The sequence below is a fragment of the Triticum aestivum genome, chromosome 3D, assembly GCF_018294505.1.
Source record: "Triticum aestivum cultivar Chinese Spring chromosome 3D, IWGSC CS RefSeq v2.1, whole genome shotgun sequence".
In the NCBI taxonomy this organism is placed as follows: Eukaryota; Viridiplantae; Streptophyta; class Magnoliopsida; order Poales; family Poaceae; genus Triticum; species Triticum aestivum.
Window position 1 is genome coordinate 427,100,379 of NC_057802.1, and position 25,660 is coordinate 427,126,038.

A 25,660-nucleotide genomic window follows, 5' to 3' on the forward strand; every position below is an offset into this window, starting at 1 on the left:
GCGATCTGTTGGGATTTGGTTGGACTGGGGCCGGGGAAAGAATGAAATATAGCCAGGTCAGTGTGTTAGCGTCTGAAGCTATGCATGCGGCATGCAAACACCCTGCTTTGTGGGATCAGTTACAGGAGAGTTTGAAGGCTGTGATAGCTAAGAGTCATGAGTATGATCTGCTACAGGAAAATTTGTTGAAGCAAACAAATGACATCAGTAAGTGTGCAGTTGAATATGTGGACGATGGTGAAGGCAACATGATTGAGGTTAAAGATCCTATGAAAGTGTCAAGCAAAGGTGCAACAAAGGTAGATGAGAGCCGCCCTGTCTCGAAAAATGGTAGACCACTCTCTTTTGATGAGTTGAAAACCCGGTGCGGCGCTTGCAAATTGGTAGGACACACTAGACGTAGCAAGAAATGCAAACTAAATCAGAAGTAAGTGTTTGTATGCATTGTGGATTATTAAATTTTGTATCATTCATTAACTTAGCTTGTCTTTTATCATGTGCAGAAAAGTGGAGAAGGAACAAGAGTAGAACACTTGCTTCAATTATTTACTGTGTTAATCGGCCGGCTCATACTTTGGCTAAGGTAGCTGTAGGCGATTGTGTTTCTTTGGTTTGGAGGCTTTCGCCCCCTGATTGTATCCTTAGTGTATTAGCAGACGAGATCCCAGTCTTTGTTTAAATAAAGTAAGATGTTTCCCTCTAAACAAAAATCAAAAAAATTCTTTACTGTGTTATGACCGGGGCGGGAGGTAGAAAGAATATTGTACATTTCCCCTACCCACGTCCTAAATGCCATTAAATAAGTAACTGTACCACTCTCCTCCCCACCACACACTCACCCACCTCCCACGGGCGCCGGTTCGAACTCCCCTCTTATCCCCACCTACAGTAGATCGAGAAAACCCTCGCCGGCGACCGCTGCAGCCGCCTCCATGGAGAGAAGCCTCGGCTGGCAGAGAGCGATGATGGACCTCGCCGGCGATGACGAGGGGTGGCGCGCGCAGTTGACGGAGGTGTGCGGCTGGTTCCCCAGCACGGAGATGTTGGTCAACCACGCGCGTGGCCTCGTCAAAGTCCTCACCGACGCCGAGAGGAAGCGCGCCTTCCCCTACGGCCGCGGCGTCCCGCCGGCTGTCCTCCTCGTGTGGGCAATGCGAGAGGCCACGCTGAGCGACTCCCCTGTTCAGCGCGCAAGGTGGTGGATGTACCGCTCCACCACCATGACGCTGCGGCCAGATTCAGCACGCGTCGCGTCGAGGGCGGAGCGCGTCGACGTCGAGCTCGCTCTCCCTGCGCCCGTCAGCCCGGACTACCAGGTCCGCCACGTGCCGAAGCCAGTGCTGCCGTTGGGCTCTGACGTCGTGGAGGACGACGTGGAGGAGGTACTGGTCATCCCTGATGACCATGAGGAGGGCGAGGAGGACGCTGTGCAGATGGTAGCGCCGGTCGCCGTCGAGGGTGGCAAGACAATGCCCATCGACGTCGAGCTCCTTCCCCTCCTCCCTGACATAGTGAAGGTGGAAGAAGAGGAGGTGGCTCAGGATCAGGTGGCGCAGCTGTCGAACAGAACGGCGGTCAAGAAGAAGGCTTCTCCGTGTGTGGTGCGCCGCTCACGCCGCCTCAAATTTCTGAAGAAGTGAAGATGGGCACAGTTGCTGAAGGAGGAGGAAGCTGCTGGTTATCTTAAGTTAGGTATGCTGTTATATGTTTCAGCATATAAGTTAACATTATTTTGGGTTTGATGTTGGTTAGGTATGCTTTTATATGTAAGCATATAAGTTATGCAATCGGTACGGTTTGATCGGGTTCTTTGTGGCTGAAGAACTGAATATCTACTGCTCACCCTAAGTGTCAAGTTCAGTTAAATTTCTGAATATTGAATATGTACTGTTGCTTTGCTTCAGTGTTGCATCAAAGGAGGAGGAAGCTGCTAGATGTTGCTCCTATGTTGCAACAAGACAATGAACTGGGCTGCTGCATAAATCAGTAGTGTTGCTAGGTGATGTGCCCATGTGCATCACATACCAAATATAGAACATGCCAAAAGTGCATTGTCTGCCAAATATAGAACATGCCAAAAGTGCATTGTCTGCCAAATATAGAACATGCCAAAAGTGCATTGTCTACCAATCATGATGGCCCCATGTTATTTATGCTGCAATCTCTGTTACACTTTGCCCATAAACTGAATAGCAAATAATTCAGCAGCATTTCATCATGTCAATTACAATGATGTCAATAACTTTATGAACAATCTACTTGCTAACTATGACAGCAATCATAATGGCAAGCAGGCCAAGATACAGAAGACCTCCAAATCCTAAAATCCTATCCCTATAGAGCAATATTTCCTTGTGCATCTTAACCATTGCCCTCTTTTCTTTCTCATTCCTTTTAATTTCAGCTTCATATTCTGTAATCTTAGTCTCCAGTTTCTTGTTCTTCATGGCAAGATACTTAATGACTGACTTTGCTTTGCTATCCCACTCCCCATCAACCCATTCAACATACTCAGAAGTGATATCATCCTAAATAAATCATGAGCAATTCAAGTCATTTTATAACTGAACTTGTCACTGCAAGCGTTAAACACTGAACTTTTTTGCAGCTTGACCGCAATAGCAGTACTAGTTTGAAGATCATGCTCAGTAGACTAACCTCAAACACACATCCCCCGAGTGCGCTGCCAAAATTGTCTGCATCTATGCAGACACGGCCACCAGGAGTTTCCTGATGACCACATAGATGGAGCTTGTCATGGCCACAGGTGATGAATTGTGGGCGATAATGCTGGGATGTAAAGAACAACGGTAAAGAACTTACCTTTTTGCCACCAAAGTGTAGCACTGAAGAAACCCTAGCCGTGGGTTCTCCCGGCCCGCCGCCGCCCACGAAACCCCCGTCCCCTGTTCCACTCGATCCGCCGCCGCTGCCTCCTGTGCCACTGAATCCGCCCCACCTGCTTGCAGGACCCAGGGTTCGACCTAACTTGCGGTCGCCACCGCTCTTCTCGCCGCCGCCGCCCGACGCCCAGCTCGCTGTCATGCTTTCGCCGTCGAGATTTGGAGGCGCAAATGGAGAGAGAGGGCTAGGGATTTGGAAAGGGAAACGAGAAAAGGGGAAAGATCGATGTGAACCTGGCAAAATGGGCTGGTGTAGCGCTGCCGGCACGATAGCCCGCCTGTGGGGCCCCTCACGTGGTTAGATGGGCCGTGCCTGGCATCATGGTGAGTACAGAAAAAGTTAATTATACATATAATAAAAAAACGACGGGTTTGTAAAACAAAATAGAAAAACATGATGCCTGATAACACGCGATAGAGCCAACGAGCTGACATGACTAATTTTGATCAGTGTAATATTACATTTTGGCTCGATATATTTACTTATCTACCATGACTACTTTTCATAATCATGTGATGAGGGGGAATTACCAGGAGATTATGCAAGATGATGACATGCAGATAGCTAAGGCAGAAGGCTAAGCTTGGTAGAGTTTTAAAAAAAGTAAAGATTGTGAAAATTTTAATATGAAACTTACGAGAGCAGTTGAAGAGAAAAATAGACTATTATAAAAAATTGGAGAACGAGAAAAATATTAAGCAAGAACACTTGATAAGTGAAGCCGTGAAAAATACAATTATAAAAATTGGAGAACGAGAAAAATATTAAGCAAGAACAATTGATAAGTGAAGCCAAAACTTTATTGGTACGACCAAATTGTCTTCTCCGAGCGAATTGTATGACCGAATTGTCTGATACGAGCGAATTGTCTGACAGACACATACACATGTATGTGTCACAATATTCGAGATGCCCTATTTATTACATAAAAATGATAGAACCCCTAAGATAATCATGCCGTCGAAACCTTCGACCGGACTAAATCCAAACCACTAAAACTTCAATCTTGCATGCCGCATGAATTCTTCAGGCGCGCCTTTTCCTTGCGATTTCGCGAATTTTGTTCTTCACACACTCCATCGTGTTCGAAGGTGACATAATCAACTCCGCGACGAAACGTCTTCTCCTTGCGTCAACGGTGGCCTGCAAAAAATGACATAAAGGTTACATGAACCGAAGTTGCTACACGACCATGCTAGTCTACAAACGTAAATAACAGCATACCTGTGAAAAATCGCGGGTCATTCGGTCCCCGTCCCAATGTTCTAGACATTCTGTGACAAAAAGGCCACAAGAGTTCCTGGTACATATGCAAACATTAGCGGTGGGCAATACGAACATGTGTGTTGTTGTTTGAATGTGCATGATGTCCTATTAACTCACCCATCCTCTTGCTGGGGCATGTCATACTCCTTGATAGGCCACTTACTTACGTCCGGATATTTCCCTGGTGTAATAAGATTTGCTAGGTGCATATCGTGTGCTATAGCCATTCGCTATAAAGAGGATAGTGTTAAAGAATAATCATAAACAACATGTAAGACCAATGGTACAAATGTTGGTTATATTACCAGTGCTTTCACAGTCTTTTCTGTCAGGTCCAGAGGATAGAGCGAATCGAGAACTTGGAATTCTTGCTTGATCAAGTGCATGACCACGGTCATCCAGTGGGCATTGTCGATATTCAACGCGATATACGTCTACAGTGCAAAAAACCATTGTGGATCAAACGAAATACTTGATGAAATGTCCTGTAGTGAAGAATTACAAACATAACGTACCTTATCACGCACAGTATACTCTTTCGTGACTCTATTAACTGCTCCAGCTTTGGACAGAGCACTATCCATGTTGCAGCTCGACGGCAATGGATCGTCTCGTGCGATAGCACGATCTACAAGGAATTTGGACCTCCACGCTGGACAGAGGTAACGATCATGACCAACGCGCAGCTCCAAATGTCCCATATAAGCATCAATTACCTTCATAGAATATCAGGGCATTACATGTTGAAAGTTGAGACATAGATTATTGAGAATTTTAATAACAGGACATGCAAGTAGTACTTACATCGTCCGACAGCCATCTGTGAGTTAGTACCGGTCGAATCCTTTCGGAAGTCAGAGATATGCCACGCCCTTCACTGTAGTAAACTTTCTTCCCCTTATTTTTCTCGGTGCTAGCAGCTAACTCGACAAATGAAACAGCTGCATCAATTATTTCCGGCGTCAACTCATCTGCCACAACCTCCGGCTCATGATTTTCAGAAAACAGAGCTGCATGAAATAATATGAACGTCAACAATGGTGATCATATGCATTCGTAGCATATAACAAAATAAGAAAGTTAGTTACGATACCTCTAGTAGCAGTAGAAGTACCGGAGGGTTTCTGACCACGGTTGGGACGCCTGCTGGGCTTGTCAAGTGCGTAGGGGGATTCAAATTTCTTAGGAACGGTCCTCTTGCGCTTACCGGACATAACTTCCTCATCCTTATCGATTGTTGCACCCTTTTTTCCATTCGCCTTAGCCATGAACTTGCTGACAGAAGATGGACTAGAAGTACCAACGACCCAAGGGTTTTCGGGTGTAGCGCCACATTCATCATTACGCCTAATAGGTGAAGCTTCCTTGTGTCCATTCATCTTCGGTGGGGTTTTCTGTTTGGCAAACAAAATCGTGTGAACATTTCAGCACGTAAATAAATTAAAGGAGAAAATTATAGACAGAAATATATATACATAATACCTCAGGTACGGTTTTATGGTTGGGAACCACTTCATCAGGCTGCGTCATGTCAATGACAGGCTCTCCGTGTGATTCTATGTCATCCTTGTACACGAATTCCTTCTTTTCATATGGACCGTTCTCGAACGAATCCAGTTCTTCATCCACATCATTGTCCGCGGATGGCACGGCAGCAGCCGGCTTGTACATGACACCTGATTTGTTCAACTTCTCCAACAACCTCTGCAATAGAAATATAAATTTAGTAATTCTAGCATGGTTTAAAACAGCAAACATACTGTAAACTATAAAGTTTGGGTGTGACACCTCAGCAACTTGATCAGGGATTTGCCTCATCTGGGTGTGTATGAAGTCCATGCACCGCTTCATTAGAAGCTCCATCAAATCTTCCGACATTGGGGCTGTCGTCGACTTCTTTGCGTTTCCATTTGCAGGCTTGGTTTTTGGCTTCATGGTAGGCGCATTATTTGGGATGTTGGGCTCCTGAGCCCTATACTCCTGGGTGATATTATTTTCGATCTGCATGCGATATTGAAGTACATGTGATGAATAAAAAATAAATATTATTAAGTTACAAAACATTTAAGAAAGACGGAACACAATGACTTACCCTGACGTTACCACGGCCGCGCCCATTGTCATAGTCGAACCGATCTCTCCTAGTGGCTGCACCTTCGGTCCAGTTCCTCATAAGAGGTTGTATGGACAAGTTGGGATTATAGGCGCATTCGCCTTCGACCGGTTGCACCTTCTCCCAGTACAAGTACTACAAAAAATATAAGGATTTAGAGTTAGTACAATACATCACATAAAATTGCAATGATATGATAATTGACATTATGCAACAGGTCTCATATGTGTACCTGCAAGAGAGCCAAATTGCCTTTCGGCCATTGGCGGAGGTGTTTGCCTTTCTTCACTATGCGAAGGCAATCAAGGAGAACACGCATGGTGAAGGCATTCCAGTTAATCTTTGAAATACGTTTCACATCATCGACCAAAGCGTAGTACTGCTTTGGCACAATCTTGCTCGACATGGGAGCAATAATTGTTCCTAACAGGACAAGGACTACTTTCCGAAGGAAATCGTCGTCGGTGGCTTTACTTTTAATTATGTCCTCAATGAGATTATCTATCACTATGTTTTCTGATGTCTTACTGAGAAATTGTGGCGGCACCCGCTCCTTGATGTCCTCGCCTTCTTCAGTCAGAATGTCCGAAGCGGACAGTCCTTGGTTCTCGAGGTTAAAGATGCACTCGACGTCGACCGCACCGAGAGTCACCTCCCCAACCTGCTCTTGTATAATGAATCTGGCCGTGCTGGCCTGAAAATTCTCAATCATATACCTAATCAGTAGGGTACGCATCTTAATAGATGGTATCTGCAGCATGCTGCGCAATGTTGTATCAGCCACTCTAGCGCGTTGACCGCTCGATAGAGCTGCAACAAGCTTGCACCATTTCTCAACGGCGCATACTATTTCTCCATTCAGCTCGTCCATCCTGTTGAAAGAAAATATATAACTTCGTGACATTAGCGAACACTAAAGCAAAAATAACAATAGACATGCAAAAATATAAAACTTTCTGGCAGTAGCTAACACTAATGCAAAATAACACTAATGCAAATACAAAACTAGCACCATGTATACTGCAACATGCAGCCAAGTGTGTGCTGACATGAGGCAATAAAAAAATAACTACAATTGGTAATTGAATTTACTTGCATCTGATCAAGTTCTTTGAGTATCAGATAAATTATATAATCAATAAATTTAATATGGTAAACTGTTACTAATTCGTCTGGTTGTCTTATTAACAGGGTGACAAATTGATCAGCTGTAAATAACTAGAGTCTATAGCAATGGTACCTATTTGAGGTTCATCAACATCTAATGCTAATAACTCTTTAATGTTCTATGTGCACAACAATATAATTGGATCGTGTGACAAAAATATAATTGGATCATGTGACAAAAAATCTATTGCATCATGCTTCTCGAGAAACAACATCTTATTCTACCATGCTATGAAAGAACCAAAGATTGTTTTCATCTACGCCATCTGGTCAGAACGCATCTAGTCGAGTTGATACTAGTTGAAAATATGTGGTAAACCTAAGTCCATCAAAGCAACGAGACGGAGGAAGTAGCTTGCTATGAAGGCGCGAGGTAAGGAGGACAATTTACTTGATCGGTCGACGAAGATGAAAGAAGTCGGCGATGCGTTGTCGACGTAGTTCGTCGAGGTCGGCCTGCACGTGCGGACGACCTTGATCTTCTCGGGGTTTTTGTGGCGTGTGGGATGCGGCGGACGGAGCTGTCGACGACTCGCCGGCAGGAGGCGATCTAGTCGACGACATGTGCGAGGAGGAGGAGATTATATACGAGGTCGACTCCTAGGTCGTCGTAACTTCCCTGTGGCCAATCTCGCGATCTATATTTTCCTCCGTTGAAGCGAGGCTGAACGTGCTCCTCAATCGTAGGGATTAGGAACATATGGATTAGCACGATCCCAGAATTGTGTAACAGAACGGCAACTACTCCCGTGATCGACGTGCGTGTGATCGACGTGCATGGAAAGCGCAGCGTTGTGGGCCCCAACAATATGGATCCGACAGTTATTTGCGGTCTGGGCCGGCCCACCTACCTGCATTGTTTCTTCCCTCAAAATAAATATCATTGGTTCTTCCCTAAAAAAACTCTTTGTGACACCTATTAGTTATTGTATACTTGTATATGTTCAACAATATTTATAGTATCTCTATCATTTCTACAATATTATACATTCAAATGTATTGTTCCTCTTTCCCTTTTAATTTGGTTTTCCTGTTATTTTATGTTTTCTCCTTCTTATTCCTATTTTTTTGTTCATGTTTCATAATTCCATATCACTTCTTCTCATTGTTTTCAATTTCATTTCAAATATGTATGATTAAATGTTGTCCTATTTATGACTTCCTAATTGGTGGGACCGGCAAGGAAAACCACTTTCAGACCTGCCCTCCGGCAGACCCGAATGGTCCTGCTTGTACATGGTGCATGTGGAGGCATGCATGAGATGACCCCAACTTTTGGGACCATGTGGGCATGGCCAATGTGGTCCCCCAGGGAAGGTGTGCACAAATTCGGACACAAAACGCACGTTGCGTCACGTGGGGGCAGTGTTGTAGGGTTTTGTCGCCGGAAAAACCCTAGAAAATGCATCGAGTGTCGGAAATGAACGATACTTGTCATGCATGCATGCCATGGTCATCCTAGGGTATGCATAAAGTTTGGGATCATTTGGTGGGACCGTCAAGGAAAACCACTTTCAGACCTGCCCTCCGGCAGACCCGAATGGTCCTGCTTGTACATGGTGCATGTGGAAGCATGCATGAGATGACCCCAACTTTTGGGACCATGTGGGCTTGGCCAATGTGGTCCCCCAGGCAAGGTGTGCACGAATTCGGACACAAAACGCACGTTGCGTCACGTGGGGGCAGTGTTGTAGGGTTTTGTCGCCGGAAAAACCCTAGAAAATGCATCGAGTGTCGGAAATGAACGATACTTGTCATGCATGCATGCCATGGTCATCCTAGGGTATGCATAAAGTTTGGGATCATTTGGTGGGACCGTCAAGGAAAACCACTTTCAGACCTGCCCTCCGGCAGACCCGAATGGTCCTGCTTGTACATGGTGCATGTGGAAGCATGCATGAGATGACCCCAACTTTTGGGACCATGTGGGCTTGGCCAATGTGGTCCCCCAGGCAAGGTGTGCACGAATTCGGACACAAAACGCACGTTGCGTCACGTGGGGGCAGTGTTGTAGGGTTTTGTCGCCGGAAAAACCCTAGAAAATGCATCGAGTGACGGAAATGAACGATACTCGCCATGCATGCTTGCCATGGTCATCCTAGGGTGTGCATACAGTTTGGTCTCAATTGGTGAGACCGAGAAGATAAACCTGCTTCTAGTACATGGTGCATGTGGAGGCATGCATGCGATTGTCCCAACTAGATTTGATTTAATAATATTTCAAGTATCAAACAGAAAATAAAATTTATAATTAGGAAGGACAACATATTATCTTACATTTAAAAAATAATTCAAATGTAAAAAAGATAAGATCTATCAGAATGAAGAAGTGCAATAGAAGATAACATATTATCTTACATTTTGGAAATATTTCAAATATAAAGAAGAGAACAAATATTAGAATGAAGAAGTGAAATAAAACAGAACATTTTATCTTACAAACTAAAAATATTTCAAAAATAATAAAGATAAGAAATATTAGAATGAAGAATTGAAATAAAACACACCATTTTAGTTTATATTTCGTAAATATTATCAATATACAAAAGAGAACGAACAAATGAAATAAAACACAACAGAATTTGGCATATTTTTTTAATTTTAGTAAACACTGTTAGAAATAATATAGAAAAAATAGATTTGATTTTAAATATTAGAAATATAAACAAGAAAAGAAATTTTGGAGTTAAGAAGTGAAAAACAAAGAAAATATAAAACAGATCAGTGCGCGGGTAAGGCTGCCCTGGGCCAGCCCGCCCCAATTGGGCCCAAGGCAGAGCCGTGCAGGGCACAGCGCAGCGCACAGCCGTGGGGTGGTGGGAGTTTAGTCCCACCTCGCCAAGCGAGAGAGCGCCGCACCGGTTTATATACCCGGCTGCGACTCCCCTCCCAAGCTCCTATCATATGCAGGCAGTACATTGCCTAACTCTCGTCCCCTCTGCCCCGTGGGGCCTACTAGCAGCAGAAATTCTGCACCACGGGCCTGCATCCTGGCCCATGAACGGCTGGGTTCCTAGTCGTATGCAGGCCGGGGTGTATGAATTCCCCTGCTCTGGTAGGTGGGCACATTTTTTGGCATTTTGCCATGTGTTTTGATCTTCAAATCACACACTAAATTATACACATGCTCACTTGCATTCAATACACATTTTTTTGCATATATGACAAGTTAATGTTTTCACCTTCAAATCATCTAATAAATTTTACACATGCTCACTTACATGTAATACACATGGATATTAATGGGATTTCAAAAAAAATGAGGCCGTGGTGTATGAATTCTCCTCCCACATGCATGCCATGGTCATGGTAGGGTGTGCAAAAAGTTTGGGATCATTTGGTGGGACCGGCAAGGAAAACCACTTTCAAACTTGCCCTCCGGCAGACCCGAATGGTCCGGCTTGTACATGGTTCATGTGGAGGCATGCATGAGATGACCCCAACTTTTTGGGAGCACGAGGGCATGGCCAATGTGGCCCCCAGGCAAGGTGTGCATGAATTCAGACACAATACGCACGTTGTGTCACGTCAGGGCACTGTTCTAGGGTTTTATCACCGCAAAACGCCTACAAAATGCATAGAGTGTCGGAAATGAACGGTAGTTGCCAGGCATGCTTGCTATGCTCATCGTAGGGTGTGCATAAAAGTTTGGTATCAATTGGTGAGACCGAGAAGAAAAACCTGCTTGTAGTACATGGTGCAAGTGGAGGCATACATGCGATTGTCCCAACTATATTTGATTTAATAATATTTCAAGTATGAAACAGAAAAGAAAATTTATAATTAGGAAAGACAACCATGAAAAGTGAAATAAAAGACAACATTATATCATACATTATTTAAATTTATAACTGTCAGAACAAAGAAAAGAGGAGAATATAGAAAACAGAAGAAAAATTTGAATGAATAAGTGCAATAAAAGACAACATATTATCTTACATTTAAAAAATAATTCAAATATAAAAAAGATAAGATCTATTAGAATGAAGAAGTGAAATAAAAGATAACATATTATCTTACATTTTCAAAATATTTCAAATATAAAGAAGAGAACAAATATTAGAATGAAGAAGTGAAATAAAACAGAACATTTTATCTTACAAACTAAAAATATTTCAAAAATAATAAAGATAAGAAATATTAGAATGAAGAATTGAAATAAAACACACCATTTTAGTTTATATTTCGTAAATATTATCAATATACAAAAGAGAACGAACAAATGAAATAAAACACAACAGAATTTGGCATAATTTTTTAATTTTAGTAAACACTGTTAGAAATAATATAGAAAAAAGAGATTTGATTTTAAATATTAGAAATATAAACAAGAAAAGAAATTTTGGAGTTAAGAAGTGAAAAACAAAGAGAATATCAAACAGATCAGCGCGCGGGTAAGGCTGCCCTGGGCCAGCCCGCCCGAATTGGGCCCAAGGCGGAGCCGCGCAGGGCACATCGCAGCGCACAACCGTTGGGTGGTGGGAGTTTAGTCCCACCTCGCCAAGCGAGAGAGCGCCGCACCGGTTTATATACCCGGCTGCGACTCCCCTCCCAAGCTCCTATCAATTGCAGGCAGTACATTGCCTAACTCTCGTCCCCTCTGCCCCGTGGGGCCTACTAGCAGCAGAGATATTCTGCACCACGGGCCTGCATCCTGGCCCATGCACGGCAGGGTTCCTAGTCGTATGCAGGCTGTGGAGTATGAATTCTCCTGCTCTGGTAGGTGGACACTTTTTTTGGCATATTGCCATGTGTATTGATCTTCAAAACACACACTAAATTATACACATGCTCACTTGCATTGAATACACATTTTTTGCATATATGATAAGTTAATGTTTTGACCTTCAAGTCATCTAATAAATTTACACATGCTCACTTACATGTAATACACATGGATATTAATGGGATTTCAACAAAATTGAGGCCGTGGTGTATGAATTCTCCTCCCACATGCATGCCATGGTCATGGTAGGGTGTGCAAAAAGTTTGGGATCATTTGGTGGGTCCGACAAGGAAAACCTCTTTCAAACTTGCCCTCCGGCAGACCCGAATGGTCCAGCTTGTACATGGTGCATGTGGGGGCATGCATGAGATGACCCCAACTTTTGGGAGCATGTGAGCATGGCCAATGTGGCCCCCCAGGCAAGGTGTGCACGAATTCGTAGGCATCATTGGCACATGTGGGTCACCATGTTCAAGAAAGTTTGGGTGATTTGGAGGTGGTGGGAAAAATCACATTTGTTCAAAAACTGGCTTAAGTTAGACCAAATGGCCCCTCCGGAATGCGGTCATTTTTTCGACCACCTCCAAATCACCTCAACTTTGGCACACATGATCGCTTGCACAAACAAAGGTAGGTTTCCAAGGTTTCATATTTTTTTTTGAATTTTTTATTAATTTATAATGCCCTCTAGACTGACTGGTCAAAACATCGATCTATACCTTAGGGGGGCATTGTAAAATATTCTTTTTCCAAATTTTCTTTCATAGGCATGATTGACACATGTGGGTCACCATGTTCAAGAAAGTTAGGGTGATTTGGAGGTGGTGGGAAAAAATCACATTTGTTAAAAAACTGGCTTAAGTTAGGCCAAATGCCCCCTCCGGAATGCGGTCATTTTCTCGACCACCTCCAAATCACCTCAATTTTGGCACACATGATATCTTGCACAAACAAAGCTAGATTTCCAAGGTTTTATATTTTTTTGATTTTTTTTATTAATTTGTAATGCCCTCTAGACTGGCTGGTCAAAACATAGGTCTATACCTCAGGGGGGCATTGTAAAATATTCTTTTTCCAAAATTTCTTTGAAATTTCTAATGCCCTCTTATATTTGTTTATAATGCCCTCTTATATTTTCTTTGAAATTTATAATGCCCTCTTATATTTTCTTTCTATTTTTTTAATTTTTTTAATTTATAATGCCCTCTTATATTTGTTTATTTGTTTAATGCCCTCTTATATTTGTTTATTTTTTAATGCCCTCTTATTTTTTTGATTTTTTTATTTATAAAGTTAGGTTTCCAAGATGGCTAGGCTGGCCCATGCTTTTCCTTTTGTTTATTTTTTCCCTTTTCCTTCAGTTTACATAAAAATTACCTGAGCACTCAAAAATAACATAAAAATTACATGACCCCTCAAATAATAACATACCAAAAATTCAAAAGGTATTTTTATCAAACACATCTTTTTGAATATTTATATTTTCTTTTCTTATAAATAAGTGACATTTTCAAAATTCTAATAAGTAGGGTAATATAACTTTATTAAAAAATAAAGTAGATCTTATTTCAACTTCCTTTTCTTGCACACATTATTTTTAACTAGTATTACATTAGTCTTCTATATTTACATTTAATTCCTTCACACTTTGATGATGGAATATTTGCTCTGTTATTGCAACATTGGTTCAAATGATGGAACATTTGATCTTTTTGCTTATTCAAATTATGCATTGATGGAATGTGTGAGGATGAACAATTATCAGTAACTTTACGAAACCCCATGTACTATAATTCATGACAGCCAATTTGGAACATTGCCAGATTCAATATTTGGTATAATTGGCACATGCGCACAGCATGTTGCACTTGCCCACAGCATAGACAAGTGTTGCAGCATGTCTGAAGCAACACTGAAGCGCCATTTGTGATCATTGCACCATCGAAACAACAAGTAAACATGAAGGAAGCATTCACCACCAATAAAGTTAAGGCCACACATATATAGATAGCATTCTAGGTTACCACCACAGGTACCAGGCAGTTCACAACAGATCCAGTTCAGACACACAATACATTACATTACATTAATAGAGGTAGTTTCCAACCAGTTCAGACCCAGATGCAGCTTTCCAAAAGTAAAACATCATCAAATATACTGATGATGAGTACGGCTTCCAGCTTCTGATGATCAGCATGATGTAGGACTAGAGGTTAGGGTTTCTCAGGACCTTCAGGAGGGCAGAATGCTCAGCCCTGATCTTGTACTCATCACTGGAGATCGATGTAGCCCGGCAATGTTCCATCAGATGCTCCAATAACCCAGACCTGGGCTTGGGCTTGCTGCAGAAGGGGCAGCGGTACTTTTCCGTCCTCCAGTTGTGGTACATACCAGGTCCTTGGGCCCTGATCTTCAACACCACCTTCTCTTCAAACGACTCGACGTTCCCCTCGACCACATCATCTCCAGATTCATACTGCACACATTAATGACTGACATTAATACATTATGCATTCAAATACTATAAACACGTAATACTAACTCAATGCACAAATAACATTTCAACTAGGCCTTACCTCATACGGCTCATCTTCATCAGAGTCATATGGGTAGAACCCAGTCTTGTCCCACTTCCTCTTGTTGCCCACAAGATCCTCCTCCTCCTGCTATATTGTCAAACAAGCACATCAATTACAATGAATTGAATTGCAGTTCAAAGAATGTCATTACAGACAAAATTGTGAATGTGAACCACATTGGTATGTTGCAAGTGACCAAATGCTTTCCTTATAAATACAGAATCTAAGCAATCAATCAACAGACAAATGCTTTCCTTCATAAATGCTAATGAAAATCCAAGCTGGATTCTTGACATTCCCTGGATTAACCCAACACTTTTCTTTTGAGGGAATCCCCCCCACACTACTTAATGGAAACATATAGTATATTTTGTTGCTAGGATCCTGCCTTGGAATGTTTACTTCATAGTTATACAATGGTGACATCCTAGCTGCATATTTTTGTAATTCATCATAAGTATTTGCACAAGAGGAAAATCTCTGGCCAGGTTAATTTTATGAGGCTGGACAATAGGCCTGCCTACAACATTTGGTTTATAAAATTTTGGGCAAGGACAATATTTCAAGGCCATGTTACTGTTTTTGAGGCCACCCTTCTGCAATTGTAAAGTGAGTTATCTCTTAGCCCCCTAAATATAAAATTACATCCATTGCTACTAATTACAGAAGCCAACTACAAATTTTAATATGCACAAATTACTGTTTTTGGGATAATGCAGCAAAGCTCCTACACATATTAACATAATGCAGTAGTTAATTAGGTACAACTTCAACTATAAATGCATACATCTCCAACAAACATCTAAAATTTCATTACTTACCTAAACAACAACAAATTATACTATAGATGAATCTTGTATCATCTAAATCAATTCATTGGCACATCAAAATTAATGCATTCCAAATCAAATATGTTTCCATCCAGTATCATTGAACCACAGATCAAATCAAATAATCATATATGTCTGCAGCATTGAACTACAGATCTAATAATCATATGACGTCTATCTGACCTTAAATTCCCCCTTAAATAAGGTATTCAACCTCATACTAATTAAAATCTAACAAGCAAAAATTCCACTACTAACCACTGAAAAAACCCCAAGGTGCTTTTATCTCTGAAGCAACGGCATTGGAGAGGATGTTCAATGCTGTAAATATCTCTGAAGCAACGGCAAAATTCCACTACTAACCCAAACTAAATAAGCATAGACTGCCCCTTCCCCTCTCCTTCAGAAGCCCCAATCCAACACAAACAAATCCAGCCCTTGAGAAGCTCTTTTTGATTAACATGACAACACCCATTACATGAGCACATCCTTCACTATATTTACAACCAAACTAATGCACCATCTAATCACCTCAGGTAGACATTTTCCAAAAACACAAGGACATGCACAACCCATCTCATAGCCTCTGCCTGACAGGCATCAATCAAGCATCAAAGAACTGCAACTATGACAACATGCATCAATCAAGCATCTAAGAATTGCAACTATGACATGCATAATCCCTAGAACTAAGCGTCCTTTTAATTAATCATCAAGCCAAAGAACTAAAGCAGGCACCAACCCAAACCAATAGAGAAGTATATATTTGAATAATACATCGTCTAATCCTCAAGCCAAACACCTAAAGAATTGCAAAAATTCCACTACTAATCTAATAAGCATCTGAAAAAACCCCATCCCTCAATCCGGCTACTTCTAACCTAATTTAATAATCATATGAGGTCCACCATTCTTGCACGAATCAAATACACAAAAACCCTAATGCAGAGAAAACCCTACATCCAACAAATCTAACTAAAAAACCTTCTGGCCACAAACCCTACAATCTAAAAACTACCACATTAAAGTGATACCTTCTGCTCCGCCTGCTCCTCGCCAGAGCCGGCCTCCACCTTCTCCACCTTCTCCACCTCGCGCGCCTCGCCAGAGCCCGCCTCCACCTTCTGCGCCTTGCCAGAGCCCGCCTCCACCTTCTGCGCCTCGCCGGAGATCGCCAGAGCGGGCGCATCTGGCTGGACTGCGCCGCTGCAGCCCGCTCCCGCCTTCTCCAGATCTGCAGTGGGGGAGCACCGCGCTGGACGCCGGCACGTCCCCTCACAAAGGTGCCCGCAGCGACCTGCCGCGCCTGCTCCACTAGATCTGCGCCCCAATCGGGGCGCTCGCCTCCTGCGTCTGCCATGGCGATGGAGAGGATGCGGTGAGGGCGACGAAGAGGTTGGAGAGGAGAGGGAGTGGGGAGAGGGAGACGATGCGGCGGGGGGAAATGGTGGGCGATGCGGCCGGAGGTGGTTGCCGTCCACATTTATATGCTGGGACGGTTTTGGAATCTACCCGTGACACGTGCTGCCCCATGCGCGGGCGGCTCCACGCGTGCACGAAACGCCGCCATATACAAATACGTATGGCCGGGCATACGATCTAACCGGGCCCGTACGGGCCTCCGAGGGCTCCTCGATGGCTATACGCGGGGGCAACAAAGACGACCGTGCCCCTCGTTATGAACCGTTTTTGGTTCATCCTGGCCGTCGATGTGTTTTTCCACCTCGCGTTCAGCCAGGGGGGAGCACCATAGCCAGCCCGAAGTCAGAGATCTTGGGATTAAGATCAGCATCGAGCAAGACATTGCTGGCCTTGATGTCCCTGTGCACTATACGCATGCTGGACTCCTCATGGAGGTACGCTAGACCTCTTGCAATGCCTACGCATATCTCGAAGCGCGTTCTCCAGTCTAGGTTCAAGTCTATCTTGCCTGCATTTTCAGAAGCTTTAGACACTTGGAAGGATACTTACTTTTCGTGGAACCGAAGAAGAAAGTTGAGGCAGAGAACAACAAAGGTATACCAAATATTGCTTGATCGAGGCTCCCTTGTTCCAGGTACTCATAGACCAAAAGTGGCGTCTTACTGTCGATGCAACATCCGTGCAACTTCACAAGGTTCCGGTGCTGCACCGCAGATATGGTTGCAATTTCTGTCATGAATTCCTTTTTCCCTTGATGAGATGTAAAGACAGCTGCTTTACAGCCACCATTCTCCCATCAGGTAGCTTACCCTGTACACAAAAGATACAACCCATGATTTCAGCATGAGACAAGTACATTTTGTTTAGTACTCCCTCCGGTCCTTTTTACTCTGCATATTAGATTTGTGCCAAGTCAAACTTTACAAAGTTTGACCAAATTTATGTTTAAAAATATCAACATCTATAATATCAAATATATACTATGAAACTACATTTCATAATGAATCTAAGAGTGTTGATTTAGTATTGTGATTGTTGATAGTACCTTCTTATATAATTTTGGTTAAAGTAGAGATACTTTGACTTCGGACATAATTTATATGCAGACTAAAAAGAACCGGAGGGAGTAGATTGTGAATAGAAACAATATACATAATGAAATGAAGAGCTTAATCTTGTTGGAATGTAACTGACCTTGTAAACAAGTCCATATCCCCCCTCTTCCGAGAATGTTACCAGGACTAAAATTGTCCGTAGCAGATTTTATTTCACCGTAACTGAAGACGTTAGGCCTTCCAACTATACTGAACAACTCTGCAAAATGAAGCACGTGTCAATTTCTCCCCATGATTAGCACTCTAATTTTAGTGTTTTTTGTTACCTTCCATTTGCACCTCTAACCTCCTTCTTTTCTGCCCCCAAACAAAGGCCCCGACGAGTGCTAGAAATCCTAAAACTGCAACACAGATTACAACTCCAACAATCAAACCTGTTCTACTGGTAGTGCTGTTTCCCTGTGGACCAGGATCCCCTTCACCATTGCTACCTACAGTAGGAGTAAAAGAAAGTGGACTATTGTAATATGATTTATGTAACTAAATGATTAGTGAGTAGCACAAGTAACATTACCATAAGAAGATACACTTAATGCTGAGATTGATGGCCCATAGAACCCTTGGTCAGGAATGCAACAAGTGCCCTTTCCAGCCCAAAAGAGATGAATATCAATGAAATTATTCGTTACTTCAACAGTGTACTGTCGGCGTCCCCCCGTCTAACTCCCGCCGTCCCCCGCGTCCCTCTCTGAGGCGACTCGGGGGAACCCTAGCTCCCTCCGCCGGCCCTCCTCCACCCTCCCTCCCCCTCGCCGCCGCCGAGGGATACAGCCGGGCAAAGCCCAGGCAGTGCCGGCGGCGGCGGGGCCTCTCCCTGGCGCGTCTCTCTCTCTCCCCCCTTGCGGCGGCGCGAGTTCCTCCGGCGGTGGCTTGGCAGCGTGGCGCGGCGGAGCTCCGGCGATGACTCGGTCCTACAGTAGGGTGGAGGGCAGGGCACCGTCCAGTGGTGCTGCCTCCACAGTGGCTGCGACTTGGGGCCCTTGACCCCGATCCGATCTGGATCTGGTGGTGCTTGGGCCTGGGCCATGGCGGCTGGCGAGGCGTGGTGTTCGTCGGGGATTGTCGGCCTCTAGGCACCATGGGGGTGCCGGCGGCGACGCGTGCCCGGCGTGGTGATGCTGGTGGACGTGGTGGTCATCTTCTTCCAGAGATGGCCAGCCAGAGGCTTGGTGATCGGATCTCGAGAACCATCATCTAGTCCCGGCTGCGAGTTGGGGAGACATGGTTGCCGGTGAAAACCGAGCCAACGGCAGGCGATGGCGGCATTCTCGCCATGACCTTGATGGAGGCATCGTCGTGTAACTACTGTCAACCCACTCGTACTGCTCCGAGGGAAACCCTAGGATCTGGTGTTCCAGATCGGACGATGGTGGCACTGTGGTGTCGTTTCTCTCTTGGGAGCATCGTTTGTGGAGCAGCGATGGAAGTCAGAGGCAGGAGGTGGAGCGGCTTCGTCTTGCACGGAGCTCCGGTGGAGATGTCAAGTCACGCCTGACCGACAGGTGCTACGCTTTGTCATGCCTGGTCGGCAGGTGCTACGCACGACAGATCTTCCAAGGACTTCAAGCTGTGTCGGCTGGTGGTACTTGGCAGCATGGCGCTGACGTGTATCAGTGGCGACCGCGACGTGCTCAGCTGTTTGCGCGTAGGGAGGAGGTGCCGTTGGGTGCCGTGGTGGCATCGACAATAGCTAGACCGAGCAAGGTTGATGCATCAGTACAGTTCTGAAGATGGAGCGGTGGCAGTTGGCAGCGGCCTCTGAGAGCACGCCGGACTAGTGTGTGCCCCAGAACCAGCAAGGGCTAGGTTGGGGTCTCAGGTCTTAGATGTTAGGCTTGGATGCGCTGTCTGTTTGGTATTAGGCCCAGGCTCTGCGCCCCTTCATCAACTGGATAGGTATAGCGACAGTTTATTGCTTAGACGACGGCTTTAGTCTTACTGTTGTATGACTTTGTAAGGTCTTGTGAGAATAATTAATAAAGTGGCCTTATGCATCACCCAGATGCAGAGGCCGGGGGTCATTCTCCTTTTCTAAAAAAAAGCGTACTGTCTTTGAACAACAGTATAAGATTTTCCATTTGTTTGTTTCTTTATATCGAAATCTGTTTCTTTAAGATCTCCCTGCACCAGGGAAGCAAGCGAAAGTTATTAAAATCCACAGAGAAAAATGGGATATTCTAGAATCGGTTTAGTGCATAAAAAAATGAAATCATTACAAAATATTATCATTTGCTGATATGTTCAAGAATAAGCCACCTGGATATATATATTGAAAACCCTCTTGCCCACGCTTTTCCATGTCTGGTCATCTGGGAAAAGATCTCTGCGAATTGAAGTACAACGTTGTACATGCCATTCTTGAGCCCAATGCCGTAGTATCTCAATGAAGAGGGTGACATTCTGGCTGTCGGAAATAGTTCAGAATCAAGTGTGTTGGTAAAGCGGCGAGAAGTGTATATCATATAACTCCCATTAGATGAGTCCATGAATGTCCCGGTGTTGCTAACACCCCATCTCGTTGAGTTCGTAACGTAGTATGATGCAACTGGAAGACTGGCATCATCAGGTTCGTAAATGGAGTTGTCTGAGGCTCTGATGGGTCTCGAACCACCATAGTCTATCGCAAAGGAGGAATCTACAAATTAGGATCATTAAAAAAGTGATACAGATTATAGTGATGCCCAGAGGAGGTATTGCTAAGGATTAAGAGATATGAACTCACGAGGTGGAGAACCAATAAAACAAGGAGTATCTCGCTGAAGACAATTAAGTCCTGAAGGCAAAATACTAGGAACAAAATAGATCGTTCAGTCACATGGTGGATATAAATGTTTCATATATATGCAAGGCAACTAAATGAAGCAATGGAAAAAAACCTGTTGTTCGAGTTATCTATCACAAAGTTGTTCCACACCAAATTCCTAAAAGAAATACCATTCAAACAGTTAGGTCACAAACGGGGTCATGAAAGTTTGTGATTTCACAGTCCAGATTGAAAATACAACAGGCATGCATTGATTTGTCTGCCTTCTAAATAGGAATTTGAAGAGAAAAACCTACACTTGTAAATTATTCATGTTAACCCAAGAAGGGTATCTTCCTGAGAGTATATTGTATGACAAGTCACTTCAAAGACAGATGGCACACATGTTGATCAAAAGGAGGAAGAAAAAAAGAATACCAAGACACATCCAATCTTTCAAGTTCGACATATTAGCGGACATACATGCTATCAGTATGAAGCAGAAAAAACAAATTAAAACGAAGGAAGAAAACAGCTCACATAGTAGTAAGTGAAGTGCTAATGATGTCTGGTAAGCTCCCAGAGAGGTTATTGCTCCCAAGAAACCTGATTCATATGAACTTTAGTTTGGGAAAATGAACAACTTATTTAAATAGGACTGCCAAAAACACTAGATTCTATACATATATCCTTACAGGAAAATGAGAGAATTCAGGTTCAGAAGGGTTGGAGAAACTTTGCCTGTGACGCTGTTAAAACTTAAGTCCCTGCTTCGACCAAAACGTACAAATAGCTTTTAACACAAACATACTTTACTGAAGCAATGTTAAACTCGTAATTTTTGTCCAAAATTGCTTACAGATAAGTGAGGTTAACAAATTTTGAGAAGTCCACTGAAGAAAGGTTGTCAGATATTCTGGAGTTTCTCATGACTCTGTAGGAAGAGAATAAAAAGGTTTAGGATTTTCGCAGATGTGCTTAGACATACAAAGTTGTGAAGTGCAAATTAATAAAAAGTTGTTAAATAACAAACTATGTCACCATACAGAGTACTCAGCGATGTCATGTTAGCCACAAAAGCCAATGAAGACACCTCTCCCGTTAAATCACCTATTCGCCTTCACAATATAAAAGTTAGTGGAGAACAAACCTGATTTTTGCACTAAGTGCACAACAACTGTCACCAAATCTAAAGCAGGAAGGACATACAAATTTGCCAAGTTGACAAGATTAGAAAAACTAGCAGGAATGGGTCCGTCAAAGTTATTTCCATGGAGTCTCCTGCATTGACACATACATCTAATTAGCAGAGAAAAGAATCAAATCCTTTACAATTTTTGAAAGGGGGCTCTAAAATGTGATACAATAAGAAGTACGATGGTCTAAATCTATTTTAGAAAAAATAGGTAACTTCAGTCCCATCATGAACATTGAAAACATATATGAATCATTTCTTGGCTCAGTTTCATCAATTTCATCATTTTCATCGACAAATTCTTCATATGATATCTTACAGATCCTGCAAATTTGATAAGCTTCCAATGTAATCAGGTATCTTCCCAGTAAACTCGTTATCTGATGCCCATCTGGATAGATAAGAACGAAGTCAATACACCGATCGTGCCTAACGACTTTATAACAGATCAGGAAGTATGATAAGAGAATTCACAGGACTGTCAGGTTCTTAAGTTTGGAAAAGGTAGATGGTAGCTCTCCACTTAAACCACAACTATCGATAAACCTGAAATTGAAAGAGAGAAATGGTTATGCTGAGTTTCATTACATGGGTCTTACAAGGAAAATTAGGCAAGCAGAACCGAGACGTAACAGTAGCTCAAGTTTGGTCAAGTTTTCCACTACTTAGGGGAGTGGACCGACGAACTTATTTGCGCTAATGCCCCTGAAACATAAGGAAATGGAGGTTCAGAAAATGCAAATACGACACAATTGGTAATCAGATGTTTGATTTATGGATCCTATACTTTCTATTTACTTCACGTGGTAACTTCCAGAAACAAAAAGATTCTGAGCACCATCACAAATAAAATGTACCAACAGATTGACAAGCTCCACATGGTTACAATATTTTTGTGTTGGATTTGAGTTGCCACAATAACAAGAGATATATTCTCTTACAGCGCAATGAGATTCTTGAGGTTACCCAGCTCCATCGGTAAAACTCCACTTAATGCATTGACAGTCAAAGATCTTGTAATTTCGAAAGAAAACAGGGCAAGTTATGCACTACATGAGATACCATTTACATTTAACTGCATCAGAGATAACTAGTAATTCTTACAGATATTGTTGTTAAGTATATATGTTGTGTTTGTCTTGTACATGCCCAGGCCCATAGTCTAGAGTGAGGCCCAGGCCCATGTAACCTTGTATATATCTCTCTCCTCCTCAATACAGAAAACTACTCGGTCATTCTCTCTTCCTCATGTTTCCTAACATGGTATCAGACTAGGACCAAACCCTAGTCCCTCTTCCAGCCGCCACCCATGAAATCGACGCCGGTGAGGTGATTCAGGCGGATCTGTCTGGTGAGGAGACATCCACATCGCTGCCCCATCCCATCTTTGTCATCAACCTATAGGAGCTGCTCTCTAGCAGCTCCTCTGTGTGTCCTCACAGCTACTCTGTGAGAATACTTCCTCTGCTCTCCGGCAGTCATCTCCAGCGAGCTCTTGGTGCCTTCCCTGCTTTACAGCAAGCTCCACCTTCTATCCAGTGAGATCCAGCTCCTGTTTGTGGCCGTCTGCTGCTCTTCTCTTGTTGCTGCCTGCAGCTGCTATCAGATTGGGTGTTTCCAGCTGCTGGCCGCTCACCACTATGGCAAGAAATGATTTCGGATTTGGTTCTTTGATCATAGATATCAAGCTTGATGGTTCAAACTATAGGGAATGAGCATTTTCTGCCCGGACTGTCTTGAGGATGGCTGGTTTTGTTTCTCATCTAACAAATGATCCACCTAGTTCAAATGATGATGCAGCAAGGAAGTCTTGGCAAAAGATCGATGATTGTGTGATGGGAGTTTTAATTCTGGGTGTTGAACCCTCACTCAGAATGAGTCTTGAGCATCACATTTCAGCTAAAGAGATATGGAAGTACTTTGAGCAGCGCTACCTTCAGCCCAACAACACACTTCATTTCTCCTTGTTTCAGAATTTACACAACACTCGGCAGCCAGAAGACATGTCCATAGAAGAGTACTATGGAGCTTTCACTCGCATCACTGGGCAGCTTGGTTCCATGGTTCCAAAGGGTAATTCTGGTTGTGAGTCATGTGTAGCAAAGGAAAAGTATGACCATCAAACTCTCATGTTTCAGTTTGTGATGGGTCTCAAGCCAGACTTTGAGAACATTCGCACTCAATTGCTTGGTCGTACGACTCCTCCCACCTTAACAGAGGCACTTGCTAGCTTGATCGCTAAGGAGACTCGTCTCCGTTCTCTTGGGGCTACTTCTGCGCAGACTCTACACACTAGTGTTTTGGCTTTTCCTCAGCGGCCAGGTGCCTCCAAGGCCACACCTTCAACTGTCGTCTGCTCGTTCTGCAAGAAGGCAGGACACCACAGAGATGGTTGTTTCAAGCTTCATCCAGAGCTGTTGTTATGACCGGTTTAGCTTATAACCGGAGGAGGCCCACCCGGCAGTAGTTAGGGGCTTGGCCCACAAGTTATCTTAGGCTATTTGTTTGGAGGTTATAAATATTAGTTGTAAAACACCTTTTGGAGATTAAGTAATAAACAGAATTATTATTGCCCGGCTCACAGAGGAGCCGGACCCCTAACCCTAGCTGTCTCTCATCAGCCGCCGCCTCCCTCCTCCTTCCTCGCGACGGCGCCGTCGCGCCGGAGCTCGCGCCCTCACCCCCAACCTCTGTTGTTCTGCCCTTATAACCTAAGGAGTCGAACCGGTAGGAACCCTAGTCCTACCAATTTGGTAATCAGAGACCAAGTTCAGATCATGTCGCTGCCACCACCACCACCGACGCTGTCCAGCGGATCCACCGCGCCGATGACGACGACGTCGCCCCTCACCGCGCCGATGACGTCCGCCGCCGGGACCACCGCGCTGGCGAGCCACGTCTCCACCGCGGCCCCGCTCGCGCCGCCATCCCCGGTCCCCTCCGCGCCACCGCCGTCCGTTGTCTTCACACCGGAGCAAGTCACGTCCACCCAGCGAGATCTCGTCACCGCCGTCCAGAGCCTTCACCTGCAGCAGCATGCTTCCGGTCGAGGTGAAGATACCACGAACAAACACCTCAAAGGATTACTTTCTATAGTAACAAGTAACAGTAAATTTCAGCACTCAGTATAAATGTTTCCTTACAAAATTCCACTTACCAAACGCGCTTCACTCCCCGGCAACGACACCAGAAAAGAGTCTTGATGACCCACAAGTATAGGGGATCAATCGTACTCCTTTCGATAAGTAAGAGTGTCGAACCCAACGAGGAGCTGAAGGAAATGATAAACGGTTTTCAACAAGGTATTCTCTACAAGTACTAAAAATAACGGTAATAGATAGTTTGATAGCAAGATAATTCATAACAAGTAACAAGTAGCAATAGTAACAAAGGTGCAGCAAGGTGGCCCAATCCTTTTTATATAAAAGGAAAAGCCGGAATGATCTCTTATAATAAGCAAAGCATTCTCGAAGACACATGGGAATTATCATCTAGTTACTTTCATCATGTTTATTCGATTCGTGTTCGCTACTTTGATAATTTGATATGTGGGTGGACCGGTGCTTGGGTGTTATTCTTACTTGAACAAGCCTCCCACTT

At 43.6% G+C, this 25,660-nt stretch overlaps 1 pseudogene; it reads right to left on the bottom strand.

Annotated features, from left to right (window-relative positions):
* Positions 1–14,382: 14,382 nt before the first annotated feature.
* On the bottom strand, positions 14,383–23,036 carry LOC123074834 (probable LRR receptor-like serine/threonine-protein kinase At1g56140; annotated as a pseudogene).
* Between the last annotated feature and the right edge of the window lie 2,624 nt (positions 23,037–25,660).